Raw genomic sequence first — 20,985 nt, 5'->3', positions numbered from 1 at the left:
CGTCGTCTGTGGACCTATTGGGTCGGTAAGCAAATTGGAGTGGGTCTAGGGTGTCAGGTAGGGTGGAGGTGATATGGTCCTTGACTAGTCTCTCAAAGCACTTCATGATGACGGAAGTGAGTGCTACGGGGCGGTAGTCGTTTAGCTCAGTTACCTTAGCTTTCTTGGGAACAGGAACAATGGTGGCCCTCTTGAAGCATGTGGGAACAGCAGACTGGGATAAGGATTGATTGAATATGTCCTTAAACACACCAGCCAGCTGGTCTGCGCATGCTCTGAGGACGCGGCTGGGAATGCCGTCTGGGCCTGCAGCCTTGCGAGGGTTAATACGTTTAAATGTTTTACTCACCTCGGCTACAGTGAAGGAGAGCCCGCAGGTTTTGGTAGCGGGCCGTGTCAATGGCACTGTATTGTCCTCAAAGCAAGCAAAAAAGTTATTTAGTCTGTCTGGGAGCAAGACATCCTGGTCCGCGACGGGGCTCGAGGCCCTGGGTCTCAACCCCGCCCTGTGCAATTGGGTCCTGGATTTTCTGATGGGCCACCCCCAGCTGGTGAAAGTAGGAAACAACATCTCCACTTTGCTGATAATCAACGCTGGGGCCCCACAAGGGTGGATGCTCAGCCCCCTTCTGTACTCCCTGTTCACCCATGACTGCGTGGTCATGCATGCCTCCAACTCAATCATCAAGTTTGCAGATGACATAACAGTAGTGGGCTTGATTACCAACAACGATGAGACAGCCTACACAGAGGAGGTGAGGGCACTCAGAGTATGGTGTCAGGAAAACAACCTCTCATTCAACGTCAATAAAACAAAGGAGATGATCGTGGACTTCAGGAAACAGCAGAGGGAGCACCCCCCTATCCACATCAACAGAACAGTTGTGGAGAAGGTGGAAAGTTTCAAGTTCCTCGGCATACACGTCACGGACACTGAAATGGTCCTCTCACCCAGACAGTGTGGTGAAGAAGGCACAACAGCACCTTTTCAACCTCAGGAGGCTGAAGAAATTTGGCTTGGCATCTAAAACCCTCACAAACTTGTACAGCACAATTGAGATTATCCTGTCGGGCTGTATCACCGCCTGGTATGGAAACTGCACCGCCTACAACTGCAAGGCTCTCCACAGGGTGGTGCAGTCTGCCCAACGCATCACCGGGGGCAAACTACCTGCCCTCCAGGACACCTACAGTACCCGATGTCACAGGAAGGCCAAAAAGATAATCAAGGACAACAACCACTACCTGTTCACCCCGCTAACATCCAGAAGGCAAGGTCAGTACAGGTGCATCAAAGCTGGGACCGAGAGACTTAAAAACAGTTTCTATCTCAAGGCCATCAGACTGTTACACAGTCATCACTAACACAGAGAGGCTGCTGCCTATATACAGAATCGAAATCATTGGCCACTTTAATAAATGGATCACTAGTCACTTTAATAATGCCACTCTAATAATGTTTACATATCTTACATACTCATCTCATATGTATATACTGTCTTTTATACTATCTATTGCATATTGCCTATGCCACTCAGTCATCGCTCATCCATATATTTATATGTACATATTCTTATTCCATCCCTTTAGATTTGTGTGTATTAGGTAGTTGTTGTGGAATTGTTAGATTACTTGTTAGATATTAAAGCACTGTCAGAACTAGAAGTGCAAGCATTTCGCTACAGTCGCATTAACATCTGCTAATCATGTGTATGTGACCAATAAAATGTGATTTGATTTGAGAAGGGACGGTTCTCTTTGAGCTGGCGTGCTGCTTATCTAACACTAACAGCTCATTGTCAGAGGTCCTGTGCTCCGAGGCATCTGCATTGCCATAATACCTCTGAGGGATTAGGAAAACACGTCCCATTAAAACGTTTTAATTTTAATGACATCAGGGACAATATGTGCAGCCTATGAATTTGATATGATAATAACCAACATACAATCATTGTTAAAAAGCTAAAATGGAATTAGAAAAATGAAACGACATATTCAGAAGTACTGAAGGTGAGGCGATTATCATTACAAAAAAAGAATTCCTTAATTTGTCAGTATCATTTCTCATTTCACTGTTTGTCCATTATCATAAACATTTTCCTTTGAAAGCTGGTACATTATGTAATGACTGTGTAAACAGCCCAGTCTATAAGAACCAGGAGGAGGCCCAAGGAGATGTTCATTTCATAACTTATTAAACAGTACTAAATGGACTTACTACACATGCTGTTTTCAGCCCAGCACTACAATAGACTTACATTAGATCCTATTCTGCTATTTATCTATTGTTTTTTTAAGACAGTTTATACAAATGTTCATGGATACAGTAGTTAATATAAAGTAAGATCTGCTTAAAACAAAAGTGGGAATCATGAGCATATCAAATCCAATAGCTCTCCAAGCCAGTGTTTGACAATTGACAAAAAATGCCTTGGAGAGCGACCAGTCGATTGCGATTGGTCGATCCACAAGGCATTTGTAGTCGATCGCTAAACATTTCTGTAAAAAAAAAACACAGATAAAGCTTTGCGTTTTTTTTATGGCAGTAGGTTCACCGAATTAAGCTGCCCTGCGTGACAGGTAAGCGAATGTTCCAATTTAGAACCATTTCATGTGTCTGAAGGTACAAGTCTGCCTTTCACTGGCCAATTGGATTGTTCAGATTTATCTGCAGTAACGTAGCAGTTGTAAAAAAAAAGAAGAAAACAGCAAAGTGTATACTGTGAGATTTCAAAACTTGTGAAACCATGATTAGAAAGAGACTGTCAGCAAAGATCTGCTGTTTTTACGAGTGAGTTCATGTTTAAGTTCTTACTCAGCACTTTCAACACTTTTTATTCAACACTTGTATACGCCATAAAATACGAATTCTTCCTACTTCCACTCACGTTACAACCAGCACTGCAGCTGTACTGAATGAGTAGGAAAGTGTATTGATAGGATTGCTTTGTTATAATTAGTGGCTTGAGTCTTTTTTAATATCAAGGAACGTTTCACTTTCTCTGTTCATAGGAGTAACAATATACATTTTTGCATGCGGAAGAAAATGCAGTGTGACTCAACTTTTGCTGGAAGACGGTGTCCCTTTTTGGTCAGTGTCGGTGAAGGAAAGGAAGAGAGGAGGGACGGTGAGAGGCGGACCCTCAGTCTGCTGCTCTCTCCCTCCGCTGAGACTGACCATCAGATGCATGCACCATCAGCCCAGTAAAATAACAAAATAGAAAGCAAATGATTTAAATGTATGCTCACTCAGATGTGCCTCACAAGTAATACAACAACTGATATTTTACCGGTGTGATCATATAGATTACCTAAAATGTTTTAATATAATTTTTTAAATGATCCAAACAACAATGCATTGGCAGGACAATTCAAGCAAAGCCAATATGCGGTAATAATGTATTAGGTCTTTGGCTTACTGCACAAACCTCATTGCTACAGTACTGTTTTTAATAGGTTAATGTTGCACAGGCTTACATTTAAAGTCATGTTCAAACGATATCTGAACTGTAGATCTCAGCTTACATTTTGTCTCAAAGGGATCTTGACTCAGAAAAGGTTGGTGACCACTGCTCCAGGCAGAAGCCTAATTAAAGCTGATACTGTAAATCTCTTGTAGAGATGCAAAACAACTATTAAGAACTTGGTATAATGAAGACAAAAATTCAAGTACATCCTTAATGTCTCTTAAGAGTTCTTTAGAGTATACTTTATTAAAAAAATGAATCCTTGGATAAATGTTTTACAAAGAACATTCCAAAGACAAGAACCATTTTTATTTTAAGGAGACTGTATATGCATTCAGACTTGTACAATACTGTACAGTTCTGAGGTGCAAAGCAACAACCAAAGGTACAGTTGAAGTCAGAAGTTTACATACACCTCAGTTTTTCACAATTCCTGACATTTAATCCTTGTAAAAATTCCCTGTCTTAGGTCAGTTAGGATCACCACTTTATTTTAAGAATGTGAAATGTCAGAATAATAGTAGAGAGAAGGATTTATTTCATCTTTTATTTCTTTCATCACATTCCCAGTGGGTCAGAAGTTTACATACACTCAATTTTTATTTGGTAGCATTGCCTTAAAATTCTTTAACTTGGGTCAAATGTTTTGAGTAGCCTTCCACAAGCTTCCCACAATAAGTTGGGTGAATTTTGGCCCATTCCTCCTGACAGAGCTGGTGTTACTGAGTCAGGTTTGTAGGCCTCCTTGCTCGCACATGCTTTTTCAGTTCTGCCCACAAATTTTCAATGGGATTGAGGTCAGGGCTTTGTGATGGCCACTCCAATACCTTGACTTTGTTGTCCTTAAGCCATTTTGCCCCAACTTTGGAAGTACGCTTGTGGTCATTGTCCATTTGGAAGACCCTTTTGCGACCAAGCTTTAACTTCCTGACTGATGTCTTAAATGTTGCTTCAAAATATCCACATAATTTTGCTTGCTCATGATGCCATCTATTTTGTGAAGTGCACCAGTCCCTCCTGTAGCAAAGCACCCCCACAACATGATGCTGCCACCCCCGTGCTTCACGGTTGGGATGGTGTTCTTCGGCTTGCAAGACTCCCCCTTTTTCCTCCAAACATAATGGTCATTATGGCCAAATGGTTCTATTTTTGTTTCATTAGACCAGAGGACATTTCTCCAAAAAGTAATCTTTGTCCCCATTTGCAGTTGCAAACCGTAGTCTGGCTCTGGTTCTGGGATTGATTTGCATTTTTCACACCAAAGTACCTTAATCTCTAGGAGACAGAATGTGTCTCCTTCCTGAGCGGTATGATGGCTGCGTGGTCCCATGGTGTTTATACTTGCATACTATTGTTTGTACAGATGAACGTGGTACCTTCAGGCGTTTGGAAATTGCTCCCAAGGATGAACCAGACTTGTGGAGGTCTACAAGGTTTTTTTCTGAGGTCTTGGCTGATTTCTTTTGATTTTCCCATGATGTCAAGCAAAGAGGCACTGAGTTTGAAGGTAGGCCTTGAAATACATCCACAGGTACACCTCCAATTGACTCAAATTATGTCAATTAGCCTATCAGAAGCTTCTAAAGCCATGACATAATTTTTGGGATTTTTCCAAGCTGTTTAAAGGCACAGTCAACTTAGTGTATGTAAACTTCTGACCCACTGGAATTGTGAAATAATCTGTCTGTAAACAATTGTTAGAAAAATTACTTGTGTCATGCACAAAGTAGATGTCTTAGCCGACTGGCCAAAACTATAGTTTGTTAACAAGAAATTTGTGGAGTGGTTGAAAAACAAGTTTTAATGACTCCAACGTAAGTGTATGTAAACTTCCGACATCAACTGTATATATCAAAAACTATATTTTTGCTATGTACGTACTGTGTAAAAAAAGTGCCATGAATGTAATGTGTGTGTGTAGAATGTGCATGCTATAGCAAAAAATAAAAAGCTGTAAAAACATATGCATTTCTGTCCTCTGAAGAGGGAGTGATGGATGGGCCAATATTTTTTATTTAAATGTAATTTTTGTATAAATAAATAAGGATGTTTAAATTGACAGGTTGGACTTCCAAACAAGGAATGTTCTGTTAAAATTTCTCAAAATGTCTGCACCAGTGTTTTTTGTGTGTCTTGAGTGCAACTACCACTTAGAAAAGTACAGGGAAAGGTAGTAGTTTCTAACCCTGATTAAAAATAGATTTTGTACACTGAGTGTACAAAGCATTAAGAACACCTTCCTAACATTGCCCTCAGAACAGCCTCAATTCATCAGGGCATGGAATCTACAAGGGGTCGAAAGTGTTCGACAGGGATGCTGGCCCGTGTTGACTCCAATGCTTCCCACAGTAGTTTCAAGTTGGCTGGATGCCCTTTGGGTGGTGGACCATTCTTGATACACACAGGAAAATGCTAAGCATGAAATACCCAGCAGCGTCGCAGTTCTTGACAAAGTATTGTGCCTGGCACCTACTACCATACCCCGTTCAAAGGCACTTTAATCTTGCCAATTCAAACTATGAATGGCACACATACACAATCCATGTCTCAATTGTCTCAAGGCTTAAAAAGTATTCTTTAACCTGTCTCCTCCCCTTCATCTATAAAGGTTGAAGTGGATTTAACAAGTAACATCAATAAGGGATCACAGCTTTCACCTGGATTCACCTGGTCATGGAAAGAGGTGTCCTTAATGTTTTGTATACTCAGTGCATATTCTAATGTATCCACATAAGTGGAGGCTCCTCGGAGGAGGAAGGGGAGGACCATCCTCAGTGTATTTCAGAAAAATGAAAATAGAGAAACATTAAAGTTATGCTTTTTAGATAAATCTATACTAAAGATATTCACGTCACCAAATAATGGATTAAAACACTGTTTTGCAATGAAGGTCTACAGTAGCCTCAGCAGCACTCTGTAGGGTAGCACCATGGTGTAGCGGGAGGACAGCTAGTTTCCCTCCTCTCTGTACATTGACTTCAATACAAAACTTAGGAGGCTTGTGGTTCTCACCCCCTTCCATAGACTTACACAGTAATTATGACAACTTCCGGAGGACATCCTCTAACCTATCAGAGCTCTTGCAGCATGAACTGACATGTTGTCCACCCAATCAAAGGATCAGAGAATGAATCTAGTACGGAAAGCACAAGCTACAGCTAGCTAGCGTTGCAATGTATAAAATGTGGTGAGTAGTTGATTCAAAGAGAGAGACAGACAATATTTAAACAGTTTCTTCTTTTTTTACTTACTTAGCTAGCGAATGCAGCTAGCTAGTTTAGTCTACTCAAACACCCAGCTCAAGCAGAGAGGGATGCTAGCTGGCTATGGCTATTCAACACTGGAACCATTCCAAGTCAAGGTAAGCTTTTGGTTGTATCCGTTTATTGCCACCGAGGCACGCCGGTGTAACTGCTAAACTGCTTGCTGCACACTGTACTCCATGATTGTAATGTGTTAATTCTCGTAGCTATGTTGAATATGATATTTGTCACGATCGTCTATGGGTGAGAGAGAGGACCAAGGCGCAGCGTGTGCAAAATACATTCTCTTTATTTCGAGAAGGGAAAAACACGCAACGAACACTATAACAAAACGAAACAAAAACAACAAACGATCGTGAAGCTATAAACGTAAGTGCACACACAAGCTACAAACGTACAACATAGACAATTACCCACATTAACCTAGTGCCTATGGCTGTCTTAAATATGGCTCCCAATCAGAGACAATTAATGACATCTGTCTCTGATTGAGAACCATTCAGGCAACCATAGACACAGCTAGACACCTACACTAAACACAAACCCATCTACTCTACTTAACCCCCTAAACCATACAACCACCCTAGACAATACAAAACCACATACCTTCCCCATGTCACACCCTGACCTGACTAAAATAATAAAGGAAACAAAGAATACTAAGGCCAGGGCGTGACAGTACCCCCCCCCAAAGGTGCGGACTCCGGCCGCAGAACCTGAAACAGAAGGGGAGGGTCCGGGGTGGCCCCCATCGGGCGCGGGACGAGGCCCCCACTCCACCATTGTCAATACCCGCTTTGGTGGCGCCTCTGGAGCGGCGACCCTTGTAGCAAGTCCCGGACTGAAGACCATCCCAGAGGGCGCCACCGGACGGATGGGTAGCTCCGGACTGAGGGGTAGCTCCGGACTGAGGGGTAGCTCCGGACTGAGGGGTAGCTCCGGACTGAGGGGTAGCTCCGGACTGAGGGGTAGCTCATGACTGGAGGGCAGCTCATGACTGGAGGGCAGCTCATGACTGGAGGGCAGCTCATGACTGGAGGGCAGCTCATGACTGGAGGGCAGCTCATGACTGGAAGGCAGCTCATGACTGAGGGACGGCAGCTCATGACTGAGGGACGGCAGCTCATGACTGAGGGACGGCAGCTCATGACTGAGGGACGGCAGCTCATGGCCGGCTGACGGATCTGGCTGCTCCTGGCCGACTGGCGGCTCTGGCGGATCCTGGCCGACTGGCGGCTCTGGCGGATCCTGGCCGACTGGCGGCTCTGGCGGATCCTGGCCGACTGGCGGCTCTGGCGGATCCTGGCCGACTGGCGGCTCTGGCGGATCCTGGCCGACTGGCGGCTCTGGCGGATCCTGGCCGACTGGCGGCTCTGGCGGATCCTGGCCGACTGGCGGCTCTGGCGGATCCTGGCCGACTGGCGGCTCTGGCGGATCCTGGCCGACTGGCGGCTCTGGCGGATCCTGACTGGTTGGCGGCTCTGGCGGATCCTGGCTGACTGGCGGCTCTGGCGGATCCTGGCTGACTGGCGGCTCTGGCGGATCCTGACTGACGAACGGCTCTGACGGCTCGGGACAGACGGGCGGCTCTAACGGCTCGGGACAGACGGACGGCTCAGATGGCTCGGGACAGACGGATGGCTCAGATGGCGCTGGGCAGACGGATGGCTCAGATGGCGCTGGGCAGACGGATGGCTCAGATGGCGCTGGGCAGATGGATGGCTCAGATGGGGCTGGGCAGACGGGCAGTTCAGGCGCCGCTGGGCAGACGGCAGACTCTGGCCGGCTGTGGCGCACTGTAGGCCTGGTGCGTGGTGCCGGAACTGGTGGTACCGGGCTGGGGACACGCACCTGAAGGCTAGTGCGGGAGAAGGAACAGGGCATACTGGACCCTGGAGACGCACATTTGGCCTAGTGCGTGGTGCCGGGACACGCATCTCAGGGCTAGTGCGGGGAGCAGCAACAGGACGCACAGGACTCTGGAGAAGCACAGGAGGCTTGGTGCGTGGTGCCGGAACTGGTGGTACCGGGCTGGAGACACGCTCCATAGGGCGAGTGCGTGGAGGAGGAACAGGGCTCTGGAGACACACTGGAAGCCTAGTGCGTGGTGTAGGCACTGGTGGTACTGGGCTGGGGCGGGGAGGTGGCGCCGGAAATACCGGACCGTGCAGGCGTACTGGCTCCCTTGAGCACTGAGCCTGCCCAACCTTACCTGGTTGTATGCTCCCCGTCGCCCGACCAGTGCGGGGAGGTGGAATAACCCGCACCGGGCTATGTAGGCGAACCGGGGACACCATGCGTAAGGCTGGTGCCATGTAAGCCGGCCCGAGGAGACGCACTGGAGACCAGACGCGTTGAGCCGGCTTCATGGCACCTGGCTCAATGCTCAATCTAGCCCGGCCGATACGTGGAGCTGGAATGTACCTAACCGGGCTATGCACGCGTACAGGAGACACCATGCGCTCTACTGCTTAACACGGTGTCTGCCCGTACTCTCGCTCTCCACGGTAAGTACAGGGAGTAGGCGCAGGTCTCCTACCTGACTTCACCACACTCCCTTTAAGCCCCCCCCCCAATAATTTTTTGGGGCTGACTCACAGGCTTCCTACCGCGTCTTCGTGCTGCCTCCATTCGCCGGTATCCCTCCTCGCACTGCGCCAGAGAATCCCAGGCGGGCTCCGGCACTCGCCCTGGGTCGATCGCCCACCTGTCGATCTCCTCCCACGTAGTGTAGCCCAGATCCTGCTCCTTTTGCCATAAATCCTGTGTGTATTGCTCCTGTTGCTGCTTTACACGCCGCTTGGTCCGATTCTGGTGGGTAATTCTGTCACGATCGTCTATGGGTGAGAGAGAGGACCAAGGCGCAGCGTGTGCAAAATACATTCTCTTTATTTCGAGAAGGGAAAAACACGCAATGAACACTATAACAAAACAAAACAAAAACAACAAACGATCGTGAAGCTATAAACGTAAGTGCACACACAAGCTACAAACGTACAACATAGACAATTACCCACATTAACCTAGTGCCTATGGCTGTCTTAAATATGGCTCCCAATCAGAGACAATTAATGACATCTGTCTCTGATTGAGAACCATTCAGGCAACCATAGACACAGCTAGACACCTACACTAAACACAAACCCATCTACTCTACTTAACCCCCTAAACCATACAACCACCCTAGACAATACAAAACCGCATACCTTCCCCATGTCACACCCTGACCTGACTAAAATAATAAAGGAAACAAAGAATACTAAGGCCAGGGCGTGACAATATTAATATGGTGACAACGATGTAGGCTGTGTATAGCAGTTAGCAGTTACGATATGTTCGAGGTGATTTATAATAAACTGGTCTTAAATACATTTAAAACTAAAAGCATTGTATTTGGTTGAAAACATTCTCTAAGACCGAAAATGTAGCTGGAGTTGAACAAGCTAAACTCCTAGGTATTACATTGGCTGGTAAATTTTCATGGTCAAGTCATATTGACAAAGTTGTTGTGAAGATGAGGAGGGGTATGTCTGTTATAAAAAGATGTTCTGCGTTTTTAACACAAAAATCCACTGTACTACAGTAGTTGTTCAGGCTCTTGATTACTGTCCGATAATATGATCATGTGGAGCAAGTAAAGACCTGGCAAAGCTGCAGTTGGCTCAAAGGAGAGCAGTACGCCTTGCCCTTTACTGCACATACAAACTAACATCAACAACATGCATGCCAGTCTTTCCTGGTTGAGAGTTGACGAGAGATTAACTGCTTCTCTTCTAGTTTTTATGAGAAATACTGTAATGAATATTCCAGATTGTCTGCATAATCAAATAATATTCAGCTCAGACACCCATACCTGCCCCACAAGACATTCCACAAGGGGTCTCTTCACGGTCTCCAAGTTCAAAATGAATTCACAGGAGTATTACAGTATTATACAGAGCCATGATTGCATGGAACTCCCTTCCATCTCCAATTACTCAAGCAAACAGCAAAAAAAACTTTAACAAAAAGTTTAAACAATATATCATGGAATGGCGGGGACTAAGGGGACACACAAACATGTGTCCCCTCACAGTCCACACTTCACACAGACAAACACAAAAAAAAATTTGTTGTATTGTTTGTACTATTATTATATTTTTGGTTGTTGTTGTATTGTTTGTGTATCTTTGTATTTAAATTTTGTGTGTGTAACATATACGCTGGGAGTCGGAAAGCAAGTGCAGGTGGTGAGCTTAATAATAAACAGACCATAGACCAATATAAGTAACACGAGTCGCATATAGTCATGAAACACATAGTCAATACTGCCTGGGGAATGGACCTAAGTAGGTGACATAAATAGGGGAGGTAATCAGTGGAGTGATGGAGTCCAGGTGTGCCTAATGATGAAGCGCAGGTGCGCATGATGATGAATGCCAGGTGCGGGTAATGATGAATACCAGGACCAGTGGTTAGTAAACCGGCAAAGTGGAAAACTGGAGGGGAGGAGCAGGAGTAGACCTGACAGTGTGTCTGTCCTTGTCTATCAGTGTATCAGTGTTTTGTTACTTGTCATGTTTTGTGTTTTTTGTGGACTGGGGTTCCGAATGCACCAATAGTCATCCACTTATTAGGAATAAAAGCTGTTATAAAGTGTTACATGTAGTAAGACATTAAGTATTCAGGCTTAGTCTGTTCCTCAGTGAATACTAAATGTTGTTTTATCAAACTTATCTTTTAGGCAAATGCTAAATAATAGCCTTTAAAACGATGCCTTCAATAAGATGCTGGAAATGAAAAGGTGATACTCTGAGATGTTTTGATATGTGTAGAAAGTGTTTGAAATGGTCCATTTGGACTCCCACTTAGTCTGGAAATAAGTCCCAGCTAGAAAAGTGGTGGATAGTGGCAATCAAACAGTAACACTTCCATAACATTCATAAAGACTACTCACAGCAAGTGTTTTGGTAGCTTTTATTCAAAGATACAGTATATTCGACATTCAGTTCGGTTCACAATGCAGGGGTGAGTAAAATAAACTTTGCATTCTGTCACATTATGTCTGTCCTTGACATTTGGGGAAAGTGTTTGAGAAGTGTTTCTTTATCATCTCAGATTTGTTTGTGACTCGTTCCATAGTTTCAGTTTCCATTGACCATTATATCGAACACAATTCAGCCCAATATAATCCCTACATAGCTCCTACTAGCATACAACATAGCCCCTAAGTAGTGGAAAGAACATAGCCCCTAAGTAGTGTACAGAAATCAATACACTTGAGGAGAGGTTTTAGGGCCTTTATCTTTGGCGGATGATGATTTGGCCCTATGAATAATTCATTGGCAGAAAGCCATGTCTGCTGGTGAGCCGTGAGGGTTGGAATAACAGCTTTGGTCATTTCCATGTAAAAGGACCCATGAGCACTAACATGTGAAGTTTATAGGAGCATGTCAAATTTGGTGTCAAATGACAGCTAAGAGTCTCTATTTTTGGGAAATGAAGGCATAGATATGTTTTTGAATCATTTCCATCCTATCAATTAGGAATTGGCAAAGGCTGTGATTTCTGGTCACACAGATGGAAAAGGGGTCTTAAACCATCAACTAGAACAAGTCTTAAAATGTATTAGAAATACATTAAAACACAATAAAGGCCCCTGAAAACTAATATAAACATTTACATGTAGTTTTACAGAAATTATTTGCCTTCTGTAAGTTTAAGAAATGGTGCCTAGTATCTTAAAAAAAACACATCTTTACGATATTTTCTAATTTCTCTCCATCATGAGGGAGGATTATGAAAGTTCACAGAAGTAATGAGTAAAGGTATTAGTTACCAATTAGGTATAGTGTTTTCACGGATAACAATTAAAACAAGTAATACACGTCACTCTGTTACCAAATCAGTAACAGAGTGACCAAAAAAATACAGTCCATTCAGAAAGTATTCAGACCCCTCGACTTTTTCCACATGTTGTCACATTGCAGCCTTATTCTATAATTTATTTAATTGTTTTTTCCCCTCATCAATCTACACACAGCACCCCATAATGACAAAGCAAAACATTGTTAAATGTTTTTGCAAAAACCCCCCAAAAAACTGAAATATCACATTTACATAACTATTCAGACCCTTTACTCAGTACTTTGTTGAAGCACCTTTCGAAGCGATAACAGTCTTGAGTCTTCTTGGGTATGACGCTACAAGCTTTGGCACACCTGTATTTGGGGAGTTTCTCCCATTCTTCTCTGCAGGTCCTCTCAATCTCTGTCAGGTTGGATGGGGAGTGTCGCTGCACAGCTATTTTCAGGTCTCTCCAGAGATGTTCGATCGGGTTCAAGTCTGGGCTCTGGCTGGGCCACTGAAGGACATTCAGAGACTAGTCCCATAGCTACTCCTGCATTGTCTTGGCTGCATGCTTAGGGTCGTTGTCCTGTTGGAAGGTGAACCTTCGCCCCAGTCTGAGGTCCTGAGCGCTCTGAGCAGGTTTTCATCAAGGATCTCTCTGTACTTTGCTCAGTTCATCTTTGCCTCGATCCTGACTAGTCTCCCAGTCCCTAGCACTGAAGGACATCCCCACAGCATGATGCTGCCACCACCATGCTTCACCGTAGGGATGGTGCCAGGTTTCCTCCAGACGGGACGCTTGGCATTCAGGTCAAAGAGAGATTAGACCAGAGAATCTTGTTTCTCATGGTCTGAGAGTCTTTAGGCACCTTTTGGCAAACTCTAAGCTGGCTGTCATGTAACTTTTACTGAGGAGTGGATTCCGTCTGGCCACTCTACCATAAAGGTCTTATTGGTGGAGTGCGTCAGAGATGGTTGTCCTTCTGGAATGTTCTCCCATCTCCACAGAGGAACTCATCAGGTTCTTGGTCACCTCCCTGACCAAGGCCCTTCTCCCCCGATTGCTCAGTTTGGCCGGGGGGCCACCTCTACGAAGAGTCTTGGGGGTTCCAAACTGTGTTCTTGGGGACCTTCAATGCTGCAGAAATGTTTTGATACCCTTCCCCAGATCTGTGCCTCGACACAATCCTGTCTCCGAGTTCTATGGACAATTCCTTCGACCTCAAGGCTTGGTTTTTGCTCTGACATGCACTGCCAACTGTGGGACCTTATATAGACAGGTGTGTGCCTTTCCAACTCATGTCCAATCAAATGACTTTACCACAGGTGGACTCCAATCAAATTCCAGAAACATCTCATGGATGATCAATGGAAACAGGACGCACCTGAGCTCAATTTCAAGTCTCATAGCAAAGGGTCTGAATACTTTTGTAAATTAATACATTTGCTTTGCTTTGTCATGGGGTATTGTATGTAGATTGCATATTTATTTAATTTTATTTAATACATTTTTGAATAAGCTTGTAATGTAACAAAATGTGTGTAACGGTTGTTCTCCTCCTCTTCGTCCGAAGAGGAGGAGTAGGGATTGGACCAAAGCGCAGCGTTGTGATATGACATAATGATACTTATTAAAGTAAAGACGAAACACGAAAATACTTCAACAAACTACAAAACAAATAAACGATGTAGACAGACCTGAACTAGAGAACTTACATATACACGAAGAACGCATGAACAGGTACAGACTACACAAACAGTCCCGTGTGGTGCACAGACACAAACACGGAAGACAACCACCCACAACAAACAATGTGAAACAACCTACCTATATATGGTTCTCAATCAGAGGAAAACGTAAAACACCTGCCTCTGATTGAGAGCCATACAAGGTCAATTAAACCTGACACTTAACATAGAACAAACAACACAGACTGCCCACCCAGCTCACGTCCTGACCCACTAAACACAACTATACAAAAGGAAAACAAGGTCAGGAACGTGACAATGTGTAAAAAGTCAAGGGGCATGAATACTTTCCGAAGACACTGTTAGTAACAGAATGACTGCAATTGAATTGGCCGCAATGGGTAATTATTTCTTCCATCCATCCTACATCGTCAGCCAACGGCTGCTGCTGTTGTAGTGCATGTGGGATCAAATTATATCAAAAAGGGTAAATCAGAGATAAGGAAAGAGAATTTTATTGAGCTGACCAACACCCTGAAAGGCTCTGATAAGCAGACGTTTATCTTTGGTCCAGTGCCGTGGTTGTGTCGAGGCTGCGAAAGGTTCAGCAGGTTCTAAGCTCTTCATATCTGGCTTAAAGACTACTGCCACTGTTGGCATAACTTTTATTGATCATTTCAACACTTTTTGGAAACAGAAGATGCTCTACAGAGATGATGGACTCCACCCAAATCATCTAGGAGACTGGAACCTCTCTCACATTTCAAGGCAATGTTAAGATATTGACTCAGAGACAGACCAAGCCCCACTCAGGTAATACCTCCCATCCTTTCTAAGCGTTATCATTGTACTGTTGTCTATACTGCCAGGGGTGATGTCAGTTGTTATCTTGTACCCATTCGTTTGAACTTCACTCTTAGATCTGCTATTGTTAGCTCAAAAGAGAAGCCCACTGTGGTCTGTTCACCCAGTGCTTTTAACTCAAATGTGAATCCAATAAACTTGAATACCCCGTCGGTTTTCAAATCACGTAGAGGGCTTGGGCTGTTGCAAGATAGCAACCAAAGCCTATGTAAGTCAGTTTATAACATTCAATCATTGGTTACTCTGAGAGTTCCCCATATTGACATTCGCTGCGGCCTAATGCTCTATGGTGCTAACCTTGGAAAAGTAATTCCAATTTCTACTCCTTCATCTATTACTAATAGGGATAGACCAAATGGTGAAGTTATATGCAATTTTATAGCCATACCAACTATATCAATATCAACCAGCAGACAGGGCCTGCAACAGCCTATTGCATGTAGCTTGTTTGAGTTGTGTGACTTTAAAAATTGTAAAGGACTTGTGTTGATAGATCTGAACATTGAGCGTTTACTTCCTAAACTGGATTACATCAAGATCTGGGCTATGCAGACGAACCCAGACATTCTGGTATTGATCGAAACTTGGATCTCTGGGGACAATCTGGACTCTGATATTAATATTGTGGGTTATAATGTGTTCAGAGCTGACAGACAGGGAAGAGGTTGTGGAGTGGCCATTCTTATTAAAAATAATGTCTCTCTCGCTTTACTGAAAACCATTTAACATGCCAAAATGTTTTATCTAATATCTTTAAGTCTTTGTCTGGGGAAAAATGTATCCATAACTGTTAAAAGGGTTTACAGTCCTCCCTCGGCTAACTTTTGCACAATCAAATTGAATCAAATGTTATTTGTCACATGCGCCGAATAAACCAGTGAAATGCTTAATTACGAGCCCTTAACCAACAATGCAGATTTAAGAAAATAGAGTTAAGAAAATATGTACAAAAAAAGTAACCCAATAAAATAACAATAATGAGGCTATATACAAGGGGTACCGGTACCGAGCCAATGTGCGGGGGTATTCAAGGTAATTTGTACATGTAGGTCCCGGTGAAGTGACTATGCATAGATAATAAACAGCAAGTAGCAGCAGTGTAAAAATACAGTTGGGGGAGTGTCAATGCAAATAGTCTGGGTGGCCATTTGATTAATTGTTCAGCAGTCTTATGGCTTGGGGGTAGAAACTGTTAAGGAGCCTTTTGGACCTAGACTTGGAGCTCCGGTACCGATTGCCATGCGTAAGCAGAGAGAACAGTCTATGACTTGTGTGACTGGAATCCTTGACAATTTTTTGGGCCTTCCTCTGGCACCGCCTAGTATATTATATACAGTTGAAGCCGGAAGTTTACATACACTTAGGTTGGAGTCATTAAACCTGTTTGGCGTGCAAGCCCGACACCGGTACACTTATGACAACAGCCAGCTCAAAGTGCAGGGCGCGAAATTCAAAAGATTTTTTTTTTTAAATATTTAACTTTCACACATTAACAAGTCCAAGACACCAGATGAAAGGTACACATCTTGTGAATCAAGCCAACATGTCCGATTTTTAAAATGTTTTACAGGGAAGACACAATATGTAAATCTATTAGCTAACCACGTTAGCAAAAGACACCACTATTTTTACTCCATCCGTTTTTTACTACATCAGTAGCTATCACAAATTCGACCAAATAAAGATATAAATAGCCACTAACCAAGAAACAACCTCATCAGATGACAGTCTGATAACATATTTATTGTATAGCATATGTTTTGTTAGAAAAATGTGCATATTTCAGGTATAAATCATAGTTTACATTGCAGCTACAGTCAGAAATTGCACCGAAAGCAGACAGAAAAATTACAGACACCAACGCCAAATAACTAAATACTCATCATAAAACATTTCTGAAAAATACATAGTGTACAGCAATTGAAAGACAGGCATCTTGTGATTCCAGACAATATTTCCGATTTATCAAGTGTTTTACAGCGAAAACACAATATAGCGTTATATTAGCTTAGCACAATAGCAAACATAACAACAGCATTGATTCAAGGCAAAAATAGCTATAACGTATAAACCACCAAAATATATTAATTGTTTCACTAACCTTCTCAGAATTCTTCAGATGACAGTCCTGTAACATCATATTACACAATGCATATAGAGTTTGTTCGAAAATGTGCATATTTAGCGGCACAAATTGTGCTTATACAATGAGAATAGTGTCCATAACGTCAAGCAATCTGTCCGGCGCCATCTTGGAAAGCCACCTACTCTTATCGAAAACTATTCATAAACTTGACTAAAAAAATACAGGTTGGACAGCAATTGAAAGACAAATTAGTTCTTAATGCAATCGCCGAATTACATTTTTAAAATTAACCTTACTGCGCAATACAGGCTGCGATAACACAATGCTACACTGCAAGCAATGGCGTTTCATGCATTTGACATTTTTCAACAGAACAATGAATTATCAGCATAAAGACTGCTTACTATTAGCTGAGCTTCCATCAGAATCTTGGGCAAGGTGTCCTTTCTTCAAAACAATCGTCTTTGGGTTGAAAGATGTCCTCTTGTCCGGTCGAATTAGCCGCTAAACGTTAGCCGCCAACTGGAGTGGTGTCCAACTCGTGAAAGCGCATGGCAAAGAAATCCCAGAAAATCGCAATAAACTGCTATAAACTGCTATAAGTCGGTTTAAATTAACTACCTTATGATGTCTTTAACACCTATAACGAATAAAAACATGACCGGAGATATAGAAATACTAAAACGAAAGCGTTTGCAGGATGCCATTCTGATGTCTTCATGCGTCAAGCGCACTGTTGAAAAGAACGGTACTTCCTGTTCCACGGTCTAATATAAGGTCCCAGATTGCGCAATCGACTCCATTCAAAGTCTCACCGCTTACTGACATCTAGAGGAAGGCGTATGCAGTGCATGTACCCTCATAGCTTGCATGGGGACTTATAAACTGATCTCAGAACAGGGACCTGGATTTCTGAAATCTCACTCCCTGACAGGAAAAGTGCTGCAGAATGAGTTCTGTTTCACTCAGAGAAATAATTCAAACGGTTTTAGAAACTAGAGAGTGTTTTCTATCCAATAGTAATAATAATATGCATATTGTACGAGGCCTTTTTGAAATGGGCACCTTTTATCTGGCTACTCAATACTGCCCCTTGAGCCCAAAGAGGTTAAAACTCGTTTTCAACCACTCCACAAATGTCTTGTTAACACACTATAGTTTTGGCAAGTCGGTTAGGACATCTAGTTTGTGCATGATACAACTAATTTTTCCAACAATTGTTTACAGACAGATTATTTCACTTATAATTCACTGCATCACAATTCCAGTGGGTCAGAAGTTTACATACACTAAGTTGACTGTGCCTTTAAACAGCTTGGAAAACTCCAGAAAATGATGTCATGGCTTTAGAAGCTTCTGATAGGCTAATTGACATCATTTGAGTCAATTGGAGGTGTACCTGTGGATGTATTTCAAGGCCTACCTTCAAACTCGGTGCCTCTTTGCTTGACATTATGGGAAAATCAAAAGAAATCAGCCAAGACCTCTGAAAAAAACATTGTAGACCTCCACAAGTCTGGTTCATTCTTGGGAGCAACTTACAAATGCCTGAAGGTACCACGTTCATCTGTACAAACAATAGTACGCAAGAATAAACACCATGGGACAACGCAGTCATCATACCGCTCAGGAGGGAGACGTGTGTCTCAGAGATTAACATACTTTGGTGTGAAAAGTGCAAATCAATCCCAGAACAACTGCAAAGGCCCTTGTGAAGATGCTGGAGGAAACAGGTACAAAAGTATGTATATCCACAGTAAAACAAGTCCTATATCGACATAAGCCGCTCAGCAAGGAAGAAGCCACTGCTCCAAAACCGCCATAAAAAAGCCAGACTACGGTTTGCAACTGCACATGGGGACAAAGATCGTACTTTTTGGAGAAATGTCCTCTGGTCTGATGAAACAAAAATATAACTGTTTGGCCGTAATGACCATCGTTATGTTTGGAGGAAAAAGGGGGAGGCTTGCAAGCCGAAGAACACCATCCCAACCGTGAAGCACGGAGGTTGCAGCATCATGTTGTGGGGGTGCTTTGCTGCAGGAGGGACTGGTGCACGTCACAAAATAGATGGCATCATGAGGCAGGAATATTACGTGGATATATTGAAGCAACATCTCAAGACATCAGTCAGGAAGTTAAGCTTGGTCGCAAATGGGTCTTCCAAATGGACAATACCCCAAGCATACCTCCAAATTTGTGGCAAAATGGCTTAAGGACAACTAAGTCAAGGTATTGGAGTGGCCATCACAAAGCCCTGACCTCAATCCTCCTTGCGAGCAAGGAGGCCTACAAACCTGACTCAGTTGCACCAGCTCTGTCAGGAGGAATGGGCCAAAATTCACGTCACGCTCGTCGGAAGAAGTGGGAGTGGACCAAGGTGCAGCGTGGTACATGTTTATGATATTTTATTAAATCAGAACACTAGAACAAAAGTAACAAAGATAAAAACGAACAGTTCTGTAAGGATACTAAACTATACAGAAAACAACTACCCACAAAACACAGTTGGGAAAAGGCTGCCTAAGTATGATTCCCAATCAGAGACAACGATAGACAGCTGCCTCTGATTGAGAACCACACCCGGCCAAACACAAAGAAATAGAAAAACATTGAAATAAAGAAACTAGAATGCCCACCCTAGTCACACCCTGGCCTAACCAAAATAGAGAATAAAAGCCTCTCTATGGCCAGGGCGTGACATCACCCAACTTATGGGAAGCTTGTGGAAGGCTACCCGAAACGTTTGACCCAAGTTAAACAATTTAAAGACAATGCTACCAAATACTAATTGAGTGTATGTAAACTTCTGACCCACTGGGAATGTGATGAAAGAAACAAAAGCTGAAATAAATCATTCTCTCTACTACTATTCTGACATTTCACATTCTTAAAATAAAGTGGTGATCCTAACTGACCTAAGACAGGGTATTTTTACTAGGATTATGTCAGGAATTGTGAAAAACTGAGTTTAAATGTATTTGGCTAAGGTGTATGTAAACTTCCGACTTCAACTGTAGCTAACGTTAGGCTTTGTGTTTTTAGCTTGATAAATAAATAGCTACATTAATAGATACGCTAGCCAAGATATGTCAAACTCAAGCAGCTCACAGGCCAAATTGAAAAAACACAGTAAATTCGACAGACATTGCCAATTTGATTTTACAAAACTAAATGTGCAACTCCAACCCAAACTGCCATTGTTTTTTTAGAAAAATATGGCCCTTTATAATGTCCACTAATATGTACATAGGATGCTGTATATAGCATTTTAACATATTTTAACAAAAGCAGCCTTTGCTGGACTGCTTGCAGATGTGCATAATATGCTGCGACTCTAAACCAAAAAGTATTTAATAACTTAAAATAACAAATCTGGCTAAGGTGTATGTAAACTTCCGACTTCAACTGTACAGTACCAGTCAAAAGTTTGGACACACCTGCTCATTCAAGGGGTTTTCTTTATTTTTACCGTTTTCTACATTGTAGAATAATAGTGAAGACATCAAAACAATGAAATAACACATATGTAATTACGTCATAACCAAAAAAGTGTATTTTAGATTCTTCATAGTATCCATCCTTTGCCTCGATGACAGCTTTGCACACTCTTGGCATTATCTCCAGCTTCACCTAGAATGCTTTTCCAACAGTTTTGAAGGGGTTCACATGTATGCTGGCTGCTTTTCCTTCACTCTGCGGTCCAACTTATCCCAAAACATCTCAATTGGTTTGAGGTCGGGTGATTGTGGAGGCAGGTCATCTGATGCAGCTCTCCATCACCCTC

This window comes from Salvelinus namaycush, chromosome 2 (assembly GCF_016432855.1).
Source record: "Salvelinus namaycush isolate Seneca chromosome 2, SaNama_1.0, whole genome shotgun sequence".
Classification (NCBI taxonomy): Eukaryota; Metazoa; Chordata; class Actinopteri; order Salmoniformes; family Salmonidae; genus Salvelinus; species Salvelinus namaycush.
Note: the sequence above shows the minus strand (reverse complement) of the source record.